Source organism: Brassica napus, chromosome C6 (assembly GCF_020379485.1).
Source record: "Brassica napus cultivar Da-Ae chromosome C6, Da-Ae, whole genome shotgun sequence".
NCBI classification, from domain to species: Eukaryota; Viridiplantae; Streptophyta; class Magnoliopsida; order Brassicales; family Brassicaceae; genus Brassica; species Brassica napus.
In genome coordinates, this window is record NC_063449.1 from 26132309 (window position 1) to 26144296 (window position 11988).

General features: G+C 38.3%; 2 long non-coding RNA genes across 2 annotated transcripts; one reads left to right on the forward strand and one right to left on the reverse strand.

Annotated features, from left to right (window-relative positions):
- The first annotated feature begins 1061 nt into the window (after window positions 1-1061).
- LOC125588912 lies at window positions 1062-1760 on the forward strand. The gene is made up of 2 exons (XR_007325106.1): window positions 1062-1239; window positions 1338-1760. It is a non-coding gene; the product is annotated as an uncharacterized LOC125588912 (long non-coding RNA).
- Window positions 1761-2095: 335 nt separating this feature from the next.
- LOC106404684 lies at window positions 2096-3672 on the reverse strand. Its single transcript, XR_001281070.3, has 4 exons — window positions 3160-3672; window positions 2997-3078; window positions 2647-2915; window positions 2096-2350 (listed from the first exon to the last, which is right to left on the reverse strand). It is a non-coding gene; the product is annotated as an uncharacterized LOC106404684 (long non-coding RNA).
- Between the last annotated feature and the right edge of the window lie 8316 nt (window positions 3673-11988).

Consider the following 11988-nt stretch of genomic DNA (forward strand, 5'->3'; position numbering starts at 1 on the left):
TGTATCATAAGCTTCATAGTTTCATTTTACGTATGTTTTGTAGCTAATTTATATTTTCTTAATTTCTGAAAAAACTTATTCATCGTTTTGTTAACCATTTATGTTTATCTGTTCATTTTTTTCTCTTCATTTATTCCTCTTTATTCAGTTTCTTTTTCAATTCAATTATTTAGATGAATTTTTGTTTCGAACTTTTTTTCCATTCATTTTGTTCAACAATGGGTCACCAATTGAAGCCATAGTATATAGCATTTCGAAATATTAACACGATAATCATGCTAATATTAATTTTTGACTAAAACTGATATAAAATAAATATTAAGTTGTTTTGCATGTATAATACTTTTAATATTTGAGATTATTTATTTTAAGATGTACATGATGCGAAAAGGATATACAATGAATATATAATAACCTGATGCGAAATGAACAAGTAACGATCAGAGTGAACACACACAACCCCCTCCAATATCACATTATAATTATTCTGACATTGGGACTTTTAGGGAAAGCAGCACACCAGACACAAGTGAACGGAGTGTATTACAATTTACCTCTGTTCAAAAACACGGCCGCGTTACCGATTTTGCGGCCGCTTATGCGTGGAGGGTTGTTGAACGTGGCGATTATGATCACTTCGGTTGTCGTGAACAGTAACCCACGTAGTTTCAACTTAGAACGCAGCGTCGAATTAGACAAAACCGTGTTAGGGTTTTGTCCAAATCTCTTAAGCACTAGAAAAAACTCAGATTTGTTAGTTTTGGATTGGAAACATGTGAATAGTATGTGATTAAATCATTGGAAGTTTGAGTTGAAACAATGGCGGCCGCAAACAGAAATAAAAAAGAATTATTAACACAATAGGTCACTCTATGTGTTTTTATTACATCCTAGAACACAAAGTGCTACCAACACACTTTGAGGTGGTTGAAGACTTATTTCTCCTTTCAAAAACGAAACTAGAGATGGGTATTTAAGTAAAACAACATTTTTATTGGTTATGTTGGTTAGAGATTTTTGGTGGACTCGAAATAAAATTTATTTTGGTTTATTATTTTACCTAGAGCCCGTAAAGGTGATTTCTTTTGGTAAATTTTTAACAATAAAAAAGGCGAAGCTACGGCTCCCGAAGAGAAGACGACGGAGGAGCCTGCCGACGTAGGAAGATTTGACGGTGGAGATCGAGGAAATAAACCATGACCTCGAGAAAGAAGCGAGGGGCGAAGGAGAAAGCTAAAGGTGAGTTTTTTTTTTTTTTGCTTTCATGTTTCAACAAAGAGAAACTCCATGCCTCTGTTTTCCTCCTCGTAAAGCTTACGAGTTAATGATTGCGCCAGCCGCATCTTTCGCTGCTTCGTTAGCAGCTGAGAGGATCACAGATAAAAAAACTTTACAAAAGAGTGAGGCAGAGACATTAAGGAAATAGGTTGCTGAGATAAAATCCCCACAAAACATAATAAGAGTTTGGTTAGGTACTCCCGACATGGCGGAAGCCGTGTATGTTTACTATTACGCCGCCTACGCTTATAATTGCACCGCCTGTAAGTTCCATGGAGTATAGACTCATCTCAATTTCTCAAATCTCAAGGGATAGTTACTGGAATTCTCCTGATCCATATATTCAATGATTGACTTGTGTTTCTCCTATAAATATCTGTTTTTAATCTTGATAAATGAGGATGTTTATAATCATACTTATATGTATGCAAATCTGAATAGCAATGTCGACAAGTACATATAAATGCTTAATCATTCTTATATGGCTTCTTTGTGTACATGCGGATCAAGAATTATACGTGCAAATAGATATTATTATTTTGTACACATGGATAGCGAAAAGTATGTGTACACATGGATAACGATACAATTTTTTTTGTGAACACTCCAATCCATTGTCCATATGGGCATCACTTCCCATCTATTTTGTTTTTTCAAAGTTTGTTGTTCTACCTTACTACATTTATAAACTAATCTTTGCATGCATTTAAAAATGTGTCCATCTTATAAGTTATCCATGTGTACATCAGTACATGTAAACGATATGAAAAGATTAATGAAAGCATGTCATGTTTTCAAGAAATGACGACGAGAGTTGAAATGCGGAAAAATCTTTGTACTAAAACAATCACGGTGATACAAAAACAAATGTTTAATAGGAAATAAAGTGCGAGAAAGAGAGCATTTTATATTTAAACATGACTTTTGTTGCTTGAATTTGTATTTGCTCAACATATATATGAAAATCATATTGATATGTATACATATTCACATGTACAACAATTACCCCACATGTACACTTTCACACGATATCCATGATGGCTACATGTATACTCATTGGACAACTTCAAGTCTGCAACCACGCAATACAATCTCATTAATAAAAAGAAAATATATATTTGATAACACTAAGACTAGTCTATAGCACCATTCCATGAATCCCTAGATATCCAAGACCCAGACTCAGGCTTCCATTAACAACAATCATATCAACCAAAATGTAACATCAGAAAACCACTGATCACTTTTGCTGTAAAAAAAAAAACTACTGATCACTAAAAGATAAATCAGTTTCTTGGTATAACAGAGACAAACAGTAGTTATGGCATAAGATTAGGTAGCTAAACATAACAGAGATATGTCAAAAACCTGTTCAGCTGGGTAGTTGTAACACATGGACATCATTCCACCACGATCTTCAGCGCTAAAAATACATTCCTCTTGGCCTCCAAGCACGGATTAGAATCAAACAAACATGTCTTCTCAACTTGTGACAAAGAGAGGAAGTGGAGTTGACCATATAGTACATCAGTACATGGTCTCATTTCGATCCTGCAAAAGGATTCGCCATTTAGCAAGAGCATTGGGATCAGAAAGTCCATCTCTTGCTTGCTCCTCCATTCTCTTCAAGTCGGTCACTGTTTTATTAAAAAAAGGTTTATCATTTCCATAAGGCTCAGAAGACGCTTCATAAAAAAGAAACTCAAGTAGTCACTTACTGGAACGCTGAATTTGATGCTCAGAGTCCATGGCACTAGATGGAAGAAGACGATCTCTCTCAGTCATCGTGAACGCAATTCCCTAACAAAGAGTTGGATTTTGATTAAAAAAATTTAAACAGATCCAGATTCAAAAGAATAACAAAGCCCATTGATTTCATACCTTGTTGAACCAAGGGAACCAAGGGTGAGTAAAGGATCCTCCGGTGGAGCATACGTATACGATTGAGAGAAAAATCAGCCGGAGTTTGTTACCTATGTCCATCGCAGCAAAAAATCGTACAGATCTGGCTATACTCTGATTCTGTATGTGTGACGATGATTGTCAGAGTCTCATTATCGGTGTCTCATGATTTTCCTATGAAGACGACGAAGAGGAGATTCCGCGGCGGCTCATCATGGCGAGTCGCGACCAAAGGAGCCACTAGATGATGGCGAAGTTGCGAGCAGAGCACCTATGTCCCGCGGACGCACAACTGCAGCGACAGAAATAGAGCTCAAAACCGATGACGACGACGACGACGATGATGATAAATCCTAAAAAAGGTGAATTTTTTTTGGTCAAAAGTTTGTCTTTTCCTTATTGTTACGGGAAAGTAACTAAACTAGTTAGGAAGCAAACTAGAGTCAAGAAAAAGTGTCTCAGTAGTCAAAAGTGATTCAAAATGTAATTAATAACTAGAAATGTGACCTAGAGTGTAATACTTTCAATAAAAAAAAGGTCTAGGAAAAAGATGACTACGAAATTACGATCTTGCCCTCACTAAATAAAAGAATAAAATGTTTCAGTACATGTAATGAGGGTTGAACTCTGACCTTTTTCAAGTTTCCAAGGCAGCATTTACCACTCTAACTGTAAAGAATCTTTGAAAACTAACGAAACTATAAATATGTAACCAAAGTAATTGTTTTTTTTTAAAATTAATCTGCCTTCCTTTTTCCAATTTACAATTCGGCAATAACTATTTTGGTTAATTAAATTCGTTGTACAATATGAAACCATAAATATATACCGACTACAACTTAAAATGTTAATTACGTGTAAAAGTACAAAAAATTTCTCTCCGCGTACTCTTCAATTTTTTCCGCTTTTTCGATAAATCACTAGGCCCGTGTGTGCCGCATTCGTATTGCTTATCGGAACAAGGCAAATTCGTATTGCTTATCGGAACAAGGCAATTTACAAGTGAGTAGAAATAGAGTTGGGCCCAAGCTTACGTTGTCTGTTGGATCCGCAGATGGAATAATATCTGTTGATGTTGCAAAATGCTTTGAAGTGAGTGGTTTTGTTTTGTGGTGGCACTAACCATATCCACAGAGATGTGATAATTGGAGTCGCACCGTGAATGCTGATGCAATTAACGTAAACATAAACACAAACACTGAGAAAGTTCAATTGCAAATTAGCTAATATAGTATATAGCTATCTATGCACTAGTTTAATACACAATAACATTTGGCTATTTTGCTTCATATGAGTCACAACTTTGTCATCAGTCTTAAAATATATATTTGCTTTAATATGACAAATTGAAAAAGTTAACCGAAACTAAAACTAAAAATGTATATACTGAGTGCGTTTATGGATATTAATCCGCATGGACCGTAGAACACAATATCAATATACTATTTTGAATAAAAGATCTGCACATCTCGGTAATTAATTGATTTTGAGTTTTTTTTTTGTCTTTTTTAGTTGGGGTTCGGTGTTATGTCGCTCGCACTTTATTAATTTTAAAACTAAAATAAAATCATGCAAGTTGGGCATGATCCATTACCTTCTCTAGAATATCCATTAATAATTTCACTTTAAGTGAGTTTTGGATATTTTACAAAGTTAGGGAAGATTTTTGCCAAACTCATTCTCTACAAATCAATTCGATGAAAGAGTGAATCATTCATATTATATATATAGCTTGTGGGTAATCAGACGATCTTGGAACATAGAAAAATTAAGTATCCTAATGATTCATATATAAAATTAAATATTTACAAGAAAACGAGATAGAAAGAGGAATATATATTAACTTTTAACCTAGAAAACTATTCCTATGAGTGTCTTCGGAGTGTTAAAGTTGGATATTAGACAATTCTACATTGTGTGAGAGTATCAACACTATGTTATTGCTACTAATATATTTTTGTATTATTATTCAGTAACCAACAATTTTTAGCAAAAGAAAGAAGAAAAACAATGATCAGAAGCTATGTTTAACCCCTCACCTTATATCCATCATCCTCTTCTCCGTCGTCTTCTTGTGGGTCTTCTCCGACTAAACAAGGCGCTTGCTCTTACTCTTTAAACTTCCAGCTTTGAAATTTTAAATGTGTAGCGTTTCGCTAGCAACACACATTCCCAAACTTTAGAAAAAGATGTATGTTCTCGAACTTTTTCTCCATCTTTTATTATATAAAATAATATGATCCTTTAATTTAGATAGAAAGGAATTGAAGATATATTAGATCTTTGATATTTGTTTGTGCCCATAACAAGTTATAGTATATCATTTCTCATCTCCAAAACATTTATATTTTGATTTAGATAACCTGATCGTCAGAAAACATAAATTTCTAGTGGTCTATATATACATACACATCGATAAGGTACCACTCGATTAGAAAAAGGAAATCAAGTCTCAAAGTACTCGATAGATTAAAAACAGTACTCGTCAAATTTGGTCCTGACGTTGGAGTTATACATTAATGAAATATCTAATGGATGTGTTGAGGTATTGTCATGTAACGTAAAGGGTATGTAAATTATAGAGTAGAAAGATGCATGCGTGTGTTAAGAAAACACTTCAAAAGCAAACCTCCATTCTTCTAAAAATGTATTATGGAAACCAATTTGTCAATTTCACTGTTGCAGATGATCAATCGAAAAGCATCCAAAAGTGCTTTGGTCAAAGAATACATTCAAAAACATAAATATCTGAGAATAGCATAAATATCTATGACTCTTTTAGGTGTCCAATAATTTGGGCAATCATGTCAAACTTATCTTTTAAATAATTGAAGTAGAGATCTTATATTAGTAGAATAAAAAAAACGATAAATGATGGATGTAAATATACGCTATTGAATGTAGTAAAAAAATGATTATGCGATATTAAATAATTGAGGTTAGTTTGATACTCTTACTTTTATCTTTTAGCAATGCAGGTGTAAAAATTAAAATGTTCTTCAGAAATCTGGGAGAATCCAAGACAGTTGGATTCAAGTTCCAAAAGAACTTATTAACATAAATCGTTAGATTCAGATTATAAAATCTATACTATTAAATCAAAATCACTCATATGATTTTTTCTTTGTTTTGGAGTTATTTACAAAAGTCATGTTACTCTTTAATGTTAGTGAATCATTATTAATTAAAAACATCCGGAAACTAAACTTATTTAAGGAATAATCCAAAACGTTATCAAACTATTAGACTATTTATTTTACATAGTTATACTGTAAAAACTCTATAAATTAATAATGTTAGAACTATGGTATTTTTTAATTTATAGAATTATTAAATTACAAAAAGTTTCATCTTTTAGATTTTTTTTAACTTTGAATATTTTTATTTATAAAATAAGAAAATAGTTGATTTTAACGTATATACATTAATTAAATTTTATAAATTAAACTTTCATATTGTTTTATTATATTATTTGGTGTATATTTTTATGTTTCATAAAATTCAAATGTAGTTTTAGTTATAATTTTACTAAATATTATCAAAATATTGATTTTTTAAATAGAGATAATCTCATTGTAAAAATAAAACCAACAATATATTGTTTTGTTTGTAATTATATAAAATGCGTATATAGAAAGATTATTAACATATAATTTTAATAGGACCATATATTTGTTGGACCCAATTTCGGTCAATACATCAATGGGCCGCGATCAGAGTTATGGGCCGCAAGGAACCGAAGCCAATAACAAGCAATCGAGCTCAAAAATCAAAGGAGTCGAGGCCCCGAAGATTGCTGAGCAATCCTAGAGATCGCGGAGCAGCTATGGAGATCACGAAGTCGACTTACTATAAAGAAAGGAGAAGAGACATGAAGAAGGACACGTGGAAAATCCTAGAGAGAGCTACACACTTACATCGACCTTGTTTTCCTCCCGATCTTAGACTCTTTCTTTACGGACCTCGTTTGTATCACTCGATCTAGTTCAACTCATTGTATTCGATCTTATTCATCAATAAAGTCCATTTTTACCTACTGGAAACTGTTTAACATCGTTGTGTTCTAAAGATATTTTTGCCTACATCATTTGTCTTCCCTAGATCAAACCCCGATCACTATCAAATACTTAGTGTAGATTTTAGGTTCTACATTTTGGCGCCGACTGTGGGGAAGATAAACGAAAAACACCTTTGCTAAGAAACCGATTTAAGTTTCCTAAGCGCGACTATGGATCCCATCCCAATCCAGTCCAACTGCATCGAATCGATCGATCTCGACCTCTTCAGATCGATGAGGCCGATCGCATCAAGAAAAATTGATACTCTCGACAAGCGATCATGCGCTTCGCGACAAGCGATTAACGATTCCACCATCATCACCCCCGAAGATACAATACCAAAAGGAGAGATCGTGACTTTCCACGGCACGAAACTATAAATCTCGATATGCCCCACGACGATGCCTTGGTGATCGCATTGGAAATCGAAGGCGCCGTCTTTTCGAAAATCTTCGTCGACACCGGAAGTGCTGTCGACGTCATCTCACAAAAAAACGCTACGGTCGCTCGAGCTACCGATCCCAATGATCAGACAAGAAACGACTCCCCTCGCAAGCTTCGAAGGAAAGTCAATCCGTTCGCTCGGGATCATATTTTTAACCACCAAAGCTTACGATCTGGAACTGAGAGCAGAATTCACCGTAGTCGATCATCCTATGCCCTTCGATGCCATCGTAGGGCGCCCCTGGTTGCACCAGATGAGGACGGACCCCTCGGCGAGAAAACCATACTCGGAAGCCAAAAACAAGCCAGAGCCTGTTACATGTACGAATTCCGAAAGATGCCACAGAAGGAGGAGAATATCCCATGCGCATGCAACCTCTCAGTAAAAGATCCCGCCAAAGACCTATCGAGCATTGTCGCCCTAGACGAGAGCTCCCTCAAAAAAGGCGTTAACATCGAGAACGATCTCCCTCCTGAAGTCAGGAACGACCTTGTATCTTTCCTCAAGCAAAATATTAGAACATTCGCATGGTCTGCGGCAGACATTCCCGGAATCGACATCAATATCACCTCTTACGACCTGAACGTCGATCCTACGTTCAAACCTATCAAACAGAAACGAAGGAAGCTAGGACCCGAACGGTCCAAGGCGGTAAACGACGAAGTTGATAAGCTCCTGAAAATCGGCTCCATTCGCGAAGTTCAATATCCTGACTGGCTCGCAAACCCAGTCGTAGTAAAAAAGAAAAATGGAAAATGGAGAGTATGTATCGATTTCACCGATCTCAACAAAGCATGCCCAAAAGATAGCTTCCCATTACCGCATATCGACCGGCTGGTAGAAGCCACGGACGGTCACGAACTACTCTCGTTCATGGATGCATTTTCTGGTTACAATCAGATCCTCATGAACCCCGACGACCAGGAAAAAACTAGTTTCATCACCGAGCGGGGTACTTATTGCTACAAAGTAATGCAGTTCGGACTAAAGAACGCCGGAGCTACTTACCAAAGACTAGTAAATAAAATGTTCTCCACGCAACTTGGAAGAACGATGGAGGTTTACATAGATGACATGTTAGTAAAGTCATCCAAAGCCAACAACCACGTTCTACAACTCCAAGAGTGTTTCAAAATTCTTAATAAATTCGGGATGAAACTGAACCCTACAAAATGCACTTTCGGAGTGGCCTCCGGAGAGTTCCTCGGATACCTTGTAACCAAAAGTGGAGTGGAGGCCAACCCGAAACAGATCGCCGCGCTCATCGATACCTTACCTCCTAGATCGATTCGAGAAGTACAGCGCCTCACCGGAAAAATAGCTGCGCTGAACCGCTTCATTTCTAGATCGACCGACAGATGCCTCCCTTTCTACAAGCTATTGAAAGGAAACAAGAAATTCTAATGGAACACCGAATGTGACTCCGCCCTAAAAGAACTTAAGACATATATCAGCGAACCACCCGTTCTGTCAAAACCAACCATAGGAGAGACCCTCCTTTTGTATGTGGCAAACTTCGAACACGCTGTGAGCGGAGTGCTAATTCGCGAAGAAAGCAGAGAACAAAGACCGATATACTATGTAAGTAGATCGTTGGTAGATGCCGAAACCAGGTACCCCGTGATGGAGAAGCTAGCTCTAGCAGTAGTAACCGCGGCTCGAAAATTAAGACCTTATTTTCAGTCGCATTCAACACGGTCATGACATCGCAACCCCTATGGACAATACTCCACAGTCCAAGCCAATCAGGAAGATTGGCGAAGTGGGCAATCGAGCTTGGCGAATACGATATCGAATACAAACCGCGAACGAGCTCGAAAGTACAGGTGTTAGCCGATTTCGTAATCGAACTCGTCCCGAAAGAAGATAGCGCGAAATCGAATTCCCAACCATGGAAATTACATGTCGATGGGGCCTCATCATGGCAGGGATCCGGGATCGGAATACAGCTCGAATCCCCGACAGGGAAAATGATCGAGCAATCATTTCGCCTGGGATTCAGCGCATCAAACAACGAAGCCGAATACGAATCACTGATCGCCGGCCTACGACTCGCACGAAGCGTCGGAGCTCGGGAAATCAGTGCCTTCAGCGACTCGCAGTTAGTCACGAGCCAATTCCACGGAGAATACGAAGCAAAAAAAGAAAGAATGGAAGCATATCTCACAGTCCTAAAAGAGATCGCTCAACAATTCGACAAATTCGAGCTCACAAAAATCCCAAGAGGAGATAACACGTCGGCCGACACTCTAGCTGTGCTGGCTTCGACTTCCAACCCAGCGGTAAAAAGAATAATACCGGTAGAAGGAATAGAAATCCTAGCATAGATCTCCCGTGCAAAGGAAGCAATCTTCAAGAAGACAGCCTCCCGCGCATCGATGTAATCACTACACGAAGCAGAGCACGGAAAGAAAGCCAGGAACTCGACGACGAAACCAGCGGTGAGCTCGACGACCCATCAACCCCAAGCACGGCACGCGTCAGGACTAGAAGAATAGAAACCACAGCAACTGACCCTGAAGAAGCCGTCCACGAAACTAACAACGAGGTGCACGACGCTTTCAAAAAAGAGATCGAAGCTACACCAGATTGGAGAACCCCAATAGTTAAATATATAAAAGATGGCGAACTCCCCGCTGAAAGATGGGAAGCTCGAAAAATAAAAGCCCGAAGCTCGCGCTATTGTATTATGGAAGAGAAACTGTACAAAAGAAGCCTAGACGAGCCTTATTTGTTGGGGGGGTGTCGCCCAAAGACTCATTCACAATCCTAAAACATACTCATGGAGGATCATGCGGAAGCCACTCTGGCGGGCAATCCCTAGCAATCAAGATAAAGAAACTAGGCTACTTCTGGCCAACGATCACCGATGATAGCGAGCAATTTGCATTAAAATGCGATAAATGCCAAAGGTACGCACCAATGATACACCAACCGACTCAAAAATAATCTACAATATCTTCACCATACTCCTTAATGAAATGGTCCATGGATATAGTAGGCCCGCTAGTATTTTCTGGGCCAGTCCAATTAAGATTCCTCCTGGTACTAACCGACTATTTTACCAAATGGATCGAAGCCGAAGCATTCTCCAACGTCACCTCTACGATGGTAACCAGCTTCATTTGGAAAAACATCATCTGTCGGCATGGTTTACCATACGAGATAGTAACCGACAATGGACCACAATTCATCTCAAAAATATTCAATGAGTTTTGCGTAAAATGGAAAATCAAAATTAAGGCCGCAAGCCCCCGATACCCAAAATGCAACGGTCATGCCGAAGCCGTAAATAAAACTATCATGAACAACCTCAAGAGAAGACTCGACCTCAAGAAACAAAGGTGGGGCGAAGAGCTGCACGGTGTCCTATGGGCTTACAGACCGACCCCCCACACAGCAACCCAAGAAACACCATTCTCGCTATCTTACGGAGTCGAAGCCGTAATCCCAGGCGAAGTCGAGGTCCCGAGTCAGCGACGAGGGATATGTCCAGAAAACGCCGAACTCAACGAAGAGTTATTAATCCACCAGTTAGACATGATCGAGGAACGACGAGAAAAAGCAGCAGTACGAGTGCAAAATTACCAACAAGCCGCAGCACGTTATTACGACTCCAACGTAAGAAATCGCGCTTTCTCCGTAGGCGACCTAGTTCTCCGAAAAGTGTTCGACGGAACGAAAGAACCAGGGGCAGGAAAACTAGGAGCAAAATGGGAAGGACCATACAAAATCACCAAAGAAATCCGAACCGGACTCTACGAACTAGAAAAACGCAAAACTGGCTTCCCAGAAATGAGACCTTGGAACGCCTACAACTTAAAGAAATATTACAAGTGACGCAAAACCCGAACCTCGACCATGACTATCAAGCTTCGAGCTGGGAAGCTACCGACCTTACCCTACAACTCAATCAAAGAAAAACGGAACTACGAAAAGGCTTGATCCCTCGAAGAGGGTACGTAGGCAGCTCGACACCGAGCGCAGCCCAAACAACCGAACAAATATTTGTTACTTTTCTTCTATTACTTAGAATACTCAACCCCTAAACATAGCCAGTTCTATTGACTTGCTATCAGGCCATATAAAGGCCCACAAAACAGATTCCTGATCAGTCTCTGTTCCACGCCTCCTAAAGGATAAAAACAGGCTCAATGAAGCTTAAGTTAAATCAAAACGTACGATTAAAGAGGTATTGTCCCATAATCCGTCGAATACATATATATGTTTTTTTTTCGACAACAAAAACACAAAAAGAAAAGCAGAACATATCAAACTTCAAACTAAGTCAAACTAACCTTCGCA